Genomic DNA, 7,446 nt, shown 5'->3' on the forward strand with positions numbered 1-7,446 from the left:
TCTAGCCCAGTGTCCTGTCTTCCGACAGTGCTCAAGGCCGGGTGCTTCAGAGGAAATGAACAGAACAGGTAATTGTCAAGTGATCCATCCCCTGTCTCCCATTCCCAGCTTCTGGCAAACAGGCTAGGGACGCTCAGAGCATGGTGTTGCATCCCCCCGCATCTTGGCTAATAGCCACTGATGGACCTATTCTCCAAAATTTATCTAGTTGTTTTTTAAATCCTGTTATAGTTTTGGTCTTCACAGCATCCCCTGGCAAAGAGTTCCATAGGCTGACTTTGGTATGTTGTGTGCAGAAGTACTTCCTTTTGTTTTTTTTTTAAAATCTGCTGCCTATTAATTTCATTGGGTGTGTTGCCGGCACCCAGGGCCGAGAGGCTGAACAACAGCATGAGTAGGTTCGCTACCCGGTGTGCTGCACCCAATAATCACAACGGGGTGGAGAAGCAGAAAAGTTTATTTGAAGCTTCAAAAAGGTACAGGGAGATTTGAATCTCAAATCCTGTACAACAGAGCAGGAAGTTACACAGGCTTTTATACATCCTTTTTCCCAGCATACTTATCCAATAGCAAGCTGCTCCAAGTATCCATATAGCCAGCCAATCCAGTTCCCAGCTAGTTCCCTGATTCTCTGTATCATTTGTTAAACTATACATAAAGCTGCTTTATTCAGCATTGTTCTTCCATATCTCCCCTGTTTGGCCTTGCTTAGTTTCAGGCAGTCTGACTCTGCAGCATACTGTTGCAGATTCTCAGCATAACTGCTGTGTGTGCCTCCAGGAGTGGGGGCCAAGGACACTTGGGCCTAGCATGCAGAGCTGCTGCGAGTGCCTCCAGGCAGGAGGGGGAGGGGGGGCAAGGACACCGGGGCCTAGTGCGAGGGGGCTTCATCGACACTCGTGGTCTTCCATCCCCTCGAGTTACCTAGTGGCCATGCCCCAGTGTTCCCAACAACTCCCCCCTTTGAGAACACTCAACAGCCTTGGCTCTGAGTTTTCTCACTTGGGCTACTTATTTCTTTACAATATAACTTTGCATAAGCACTTTGTGATAGCCCTGAAGAGAATGACTTATTAACTTTTGCAAAAGGGCCCTGACACATGATACCGCACAGCATAATACCAGTAATACAAGCAATACAGGAAAGAGAAATTTCAATAGCAGGCTAAATAAACCACCAAGCCAGGACGACAAACCCCAGCCTGAAAACAAGGTTTGCAACCAATCGTTCTCTGGGGCAGTATAGGCAACCTGTGCTCCGGCTCGGGCCTGGGCCTCAGCCTGTACCACCTTTTCATAGATCTCATAACTGCTATCATTTACATATACACAACATCGGGGCCCGATGAGGGCACAAACCCCTCCTTGGGATGCCAAGAGATAGTCCAAAGCCAGCCTGTTTTGGAGGGAAAACGTCCTGAGCTGCTGTACCTCTTTATTTAATGTTTTTACTGCTGACCCTAAATCACTAACCGAGTCCTCTAACTCTAAGGCCACTTTCTCAAGTACCATCTGCAGCCTTACAGTATAGCGGCCTATACATGCCAGGGCTGGCCCGGTAAACAGTGGTGCTATTCCCAGTACAGAGCACCCTACCAGCTTCTCGGTTGTGAGGGGATTCTTCATAATTCCCTCCAATGCCTTAGTCAGTCGCCGCAGGGTCTTTTCTCATGACTCAACAGAGGTGTCTCGGGCATTTCTAATCTTTCCTTTGGGCAGTGTGGCAGTTATGGAAAGATGAGGAACTCCATGAGCTATATAACAGCTACCTGTCCAGCTGGCTGGCAGCACCTTGTAAGCCTTTCGGCCACATACAAAATAGTGACCCTGTAGGGCCCAATAAGGACTGTTTCTTAAGGGGATTCCTGGGATATTTAAGGCTGCTTTTCCAAACAGTTCATATGCCCCTAGGGGGGCATCCCATCCTCCTGATTGGGTACAAGTGGGGGCATTTCTAATTGTGCCGTTCAAATTACACTCGCCATAGGGACCACTACAAACCCACCATTGGCTTGCTACATTGGAGATATTAACTGGACGGCAAGTTACATTTCCAAACCCCTTTTTTGTGGTAAGATTATTTGTAAGTGTTTCCCTAAAAGGGGAGGAACCATTACACCCACACCGTTGGCCTCCCCTGTTGGTCTTTATCCAATACCCATCAGCCCACTGTGTAATAACACAGGAGCTCTTTCCCACAGGATGCCCATAGTGATCAGATTGGTTTCGGGTAAAACATAACACTCCCTCAGTGAGTACTGCAACTGAATACTCCTGGTCCTGATAGGTGGCTGGCTGTAAAGAGGTCTTGTTCCAGAACGGTGAGTTCGTTCTTTCCTGCTCTTTGGTGGCGGCTAATTCTGCTAGGGTCAAGGGCAGCATGTCAAGGGGCATTCCCGTTTTGGGGATAGTGGAGTTGGAGCACACACCCAGCAATCAGTCTGGTTTGTTAAATTAGCAACATGGTGCGCAAGCAAAACAAAGGAGTTATGCTCCCGATATGCACAGTTTGGAAATACCAATACAAAAAATAACAATGTTACCCAATTAATTATTACCAGAGTCTTCCCAACCCAGGGTCTCCAGTACCTGGGTGGGCCCATTTTAGCATTAAGGTGCCCGCTATTTGTGTCTTTTAAATAGTAGCTTTAGCCCGAGATCGTCACTAGATGAGGAGTCAGCAGGTTGGACAGTCCACTGTTCTGCTGACGAGGGGGCGGGTACTGCCTTCAGACGAGAGTGATGGATCCAGTTCTTGTCCCTCGATCTTTGCCGCTGTATGGGAGACCAGCAGGACGGCATAGGGTCCTTTCCACTTTTCCTGGAGAGGCTCGTCTTTCCAGGTGCGAACAAGCACAGAGTCACCGGGCTGTAAGGAGTGAACGGGAGAGTCCAAGGGGAGAGGCTGGGAATCCTTGGTATACCTGTGAAGAGACAAGAGAACAGCAGACAGGGAACACATATACTGTGACAAAAAACCATTACCCAACTCCCATTCCCCTGACAGAACCGGGGTGCCATTCATGGGCCATGCCCTTCCAAACATAATTTCAAAGGGACTGAGCCCGAATCTACCCTTTGGGAGAACGCGGATACGGAGTAGGACGAGGGGCAAAGCATCAGGCCATCGCAGTGAGGCTTCTTGGCACACTTTTGAGAGATGTCATTTAAGAGTCTGATTGGTACGCTCCACTACCCCACTGGCTTGCGGTCTCCAGGGCGTATGGAGTTTCCAGGGGATCTGTAAGGCATGTGAGATGCTTTGGATGATTTTTGACGTGAAGTGTGTCCCATTGTCAGATTCCATCCACAGGGGGAGTCCAAAGCGAGGAATGAGCTCCTTAACAAACTTGAGGGCCACTGTCCTGGCAGTGCAGTTACGGCATGGGAAGGCTTCTGGCCATCCGCTGAACCGATCCACTATAACAAGGAGATATTTGAACCCTTGGGTCCGGGGAAACTCAGTAAAGTCTATTTGCCACACTTGTCCGGGGCCCGGAGTGGGTTCTAGGGCAGCTGGTGGCACAGGATGTCCCGGTCGGGGGTTATTCTTTTGGCAGACTAAGCAGTCCGCTTGTACCTGGGCAGCCAGGGGTCGGAGTCCGGAAGTGATAAAGTATTTTCCCATTAGCTGGATAAGTGCTTCCCTGCCAGCATGAGCATGCAGCACACCAAAAGCATACTTTGAATCAGTAAAAATGTTGACCCGCTTTCCTTTTGACAGTTCAAGTGCACGGGTCAGGGCTATTAGTTCGGCAAGCTGGGCAGAGGTCCCAGCAGGCAAACCTTCAGCTTCCACAGTGTCATGGAGGGTCACGACAGCATAACCCGCCCTCCTTTGCCCATCTATTACAGTACTTCGGTGATTAAGGGGTATAGGCCAACCATTGGGGACTTACAAGGTGTGGGTGTAGGGGCCGAAGGGGACACCGGCTCTGCCATTACAGTGGGGGTGGGGGTCTGGGGACTAACATTAGCTGCTACCGAACCAGTTGGAGTCAGATTACAGCACTGTAAAATATCTGGTCGAGTACATAAAGTCAGACAAATGCGCATACATATGTTCATTCCATTTCCTTGTTCTCTGACAGAACAGGAGTAACTGAAGGATCGTGTTGTAATTAATTGACCCTCCTGGTGGCCACCACTCCTGGTCCTCTAGTTGATATTGAGGCCAGTCAACTGTACAGAATCATTTTAATTGGCTCTTAGTCATCGGATCCGCACCAAATACCTTCCAGTTTGCTAGAATGCACTCTAGGGGCGTACACCGTGCCCTAACCCCCGAGTTCTGTCCCTGTCCCATACCTACAGGGTAACTCTGGGCGTCCCCAGGTTCCAACAGAGCATATAATCCGGATTTTAAAAGGATACTACCTTATCCAAGGGACCGGTTCTTCACCGCCGTCCTGCAGCTGCTGCTCCCCCACGTCTAAGGGACCGGTTCTTCACTGCCGTCCACAACAGCTTCTCCACTATATGAGTGCGTTGCACCGTTGTGCCCTCTGGGGTCGATCAAATCACGTCTCCTCTGAGGCCCCCGATGAACTCACCGGTGCGCGCTGGGCGTCGGTTCTCGCCGCAATCCTCGACCTCCAGGAGGGGTCCGGGCAAGGCTAAATTGCAGCCTCGTAGCCCACCCAGGGATGCCAAAAGCTGTTGCCGGCACCCAGTGCCGAGAGGCTGAACAACAGCTTGAGTTGGTTCATTACCCGGTGTGCTGCACCCAATAATCACAACGGGGTGGAGAAGCAGAAAAGTTTATTTGAAGCTTCAAAAAGGTACAGGGAGATTTGAATCTCAAATCCTGTACAACAGAGCAGGAAGTTACACAGGCTTTTATACATCCTTTTTCCCAGCATACTTATCCAATAGCAAGCTGCTCCAAGTATCCATATAGCCAGCCAATCCAGTTCCCAGCTAGTTCCCTGATTCTCTGTATCATTTGTTAAACTATACATAAAGCTGCTTTATTCAGCATTGTTCTTCCATATCTCCCCTGTTTGGCCTTGCTTAGTTTCAGGCAGTCTGACTCTGCAACATACTGTTGCAGATTCTCAGCATAACTGCTGTGTGTGCCTCCAGGCGGGGGGGCCAAGGACACTTGGGCCTAGCACGCAGAGCTGCTGCGAGTGCCTCCAGGCAGGAGTGGGGGGGGGGGCAAGGACACCGGGGCCTAGTGCGAGGGGGCTTCATCAACACTCGTGGTCTTCCATCCCCTCGAGTTACCTAGTGGCCATGCCCCAGTGTTCCCAACAGGTGACTGCTAGTTCTTGTGTTATGTGAAGGATTAAATAACATTTCCTTATTCACTTTCCTCACACCACTCAAGATTTTATAGACCCCCTATCATAATCCCCCCTTAGTTGTCTCTTTTCTGAGATGAAAATTCCCAGTCATTTTAATCTTTCCTCCTGTTTCATACCCCTAATCATTTTAGTTGCCCATCTCTACCTTTTCCAATTCCAATATATCTTTTTGGGGGATGGGGTGACCAGAGCAGCACACAGTATTCAAGGTGTGCACGTACCATGGATTTATAGAGAGGCAATATGATATTTTCTGTCTTATTATCTATCCCTTTCCTAATGCTTCCCAACATTCTGTTGGCTTTTTTGATGGCCACTGCACATTCAGTGGCTGTTTTCAGAGAACGATCCACAATGACTCCAAGATCTTTCTTGAGTGGTAACAGCTAATTTAGACCCCATCGCTGTATATGTAGAGTTGGGATGATGTTTTCCAACGTGCATTACTTTGCATTTATCAACATTGAATTTCATCTGCCATTTTGTTGCCCAGTCACCCAGTTTTGTGAGATCCCTTTGTAACTCTTCACAGTCTGCTTTGGACTTCACTATCTTCAATAGTTTTGTGTCATCTGCAAATTTTGCCATCTCACTGTTTTTACCCATTTTTCCAGATCATTTATGAATATGTTGAATAGGACTGGGCCCAGTACCGACCCCTCTGGGACACTACTATTTACCTCTCTCCATTCTGAAAACTGATCATTTAATCCTACCCTTTGCTTCCCATCTTTTAACCAGTTACTGATCCATGAGAGGACTTCCCTCTTATCCAATGATGGCTTACTTTTCAAAAGTCAATTTAAATTAAATACATTTTTCTTTAAATTCTATTTTTTTTAGAAATCTAGACCTGTTATGTGTTTTGGTGTATTTTGCATTATCCTAACAAAACATTGATTTTATTCAGATCTCTTTTATATGTTGCAGGTCAAAGTGAAAATGAAAAGACAAAAATACAACAATTTTTTTCACTCAAAGGCCTCAAAAACTAACCAAGGTGAAGAACACGTCAAGAACCAAGAATATATCAACATGTCGTCTGAAGGTTCAAGTGGTGTATCTACATCCGACCAGCCCGAAGCACAAATATAGCTACCTACTGAAGAAACAGTGTCTCCAAAACCTAAAGGCATTTCCTGATGTTTGTTGGTCCAAGTGTTCCCATTTATTGAAGTTACGAAAGATGGCTACTGGTGCACCTCTTGCAAAGAAGCTTCCGAAGAAGGAAAGCTTCCCAATGCTACAATTGGTAAAAGTGGAGGAGCTTGGTTTGTCAGACTGATCAGCAAAGCCAATGCCGACAAACTACCTGAAAAGGCAGCAAAACACTAGGCCTCTGGACATGCAGAAAGCCTTATAAGCCCACTTTCAAAGCCAATTTTAGAAGTACTTAATGAGTCTGTTAAGAATGCTGGAGATACAACACCGTTCATGCGAACAAACATGGCTGTGGTATCATATTTTCTATTTAAGCAAGAGATACCATACACCGCAGACTGGAGGCCGATGTTAAGTGCATTGTCATTTGTTCATCCTGAAGATGAACACTGGTTCTGAACAAGACCAGAAAATGCTCACTGTCTTTCTGCAAGAAACTCCACTGACTGGCTAGAAGCATGCGGTGCAACAATGAAAGACTCAACAGTTGAAAAAGTGAAGAACTCTCTCACCACATTCAAAAAATTTGCATACATGGCTGATGAATGCACAGATGCAAATGGTCATCAAGTATTAAGTCATTGTGTACATTATCTTGATGTCAGTGGTAGACCAGTAGATGCATTTCTAGATCTTCAAGTTATAGACACATCGGCTGCATCTGTGACAACCCACATCTTAGAGTTAAATGCTTGTCAGTGGGACCCCAGACACATGGTTGCTTGTGCATTTGATGGAGCTGCAAACTTCTCTGGAAGACACGGTGGAGCACAAGCTTTGCTCAGAGAAAAGTGTAACCCGAGTCTCTCCCATAGACACTGCAGAGGCCATCTACTCCAACTAGCACTGGTGCGAGCTGCAGAATCTTCAAAAGACATTTAAAAAGCTATAAATTTAATGTCTTCATTATATTTTTTTCAGCAAGAGTCCAAAAAGACTCTATATCTTGGAAAATATAGAAGATACACTGGGACTG

The 7,446-nt window shown here is 46.9% G+C and overlaps 1 long non-coding RNA gene across 1 annotated transcript; it reads right to left on the reverse strand.

Annotated features, from left to right (window-relative positions):
* Positions 1-439: 439 nt before the first annotated feature.
* Positions 440-4,524, reverse strand: LOC311529651. Its single transcript, XR_014713853.1, has 2 exons — positions 4,378-4,524; positions 440-2,924 (listed from the first exon to the last, which is right to left on the reverse strand). It is a non-coding gene; the product is annotated as an uncharacterized lncRNA (long non-coding RNA).
* Between the last annotated feature and the right edge of the window lie 2,922 nt (positions 4,525-7,446).

This window comes from Lepidochelys olivacea (genome assembly GCF_965140295.1).
Source record: "Lepidochelys olivacea isolate rLepOli2 genome assembly, chromosome: 13".
NCBI classification, from domain to species: Eukaryota; Metazoa; Chordata; order Testudines; family Cheloniidae; genus Lepidochelys; species Lepidochelys olivacea.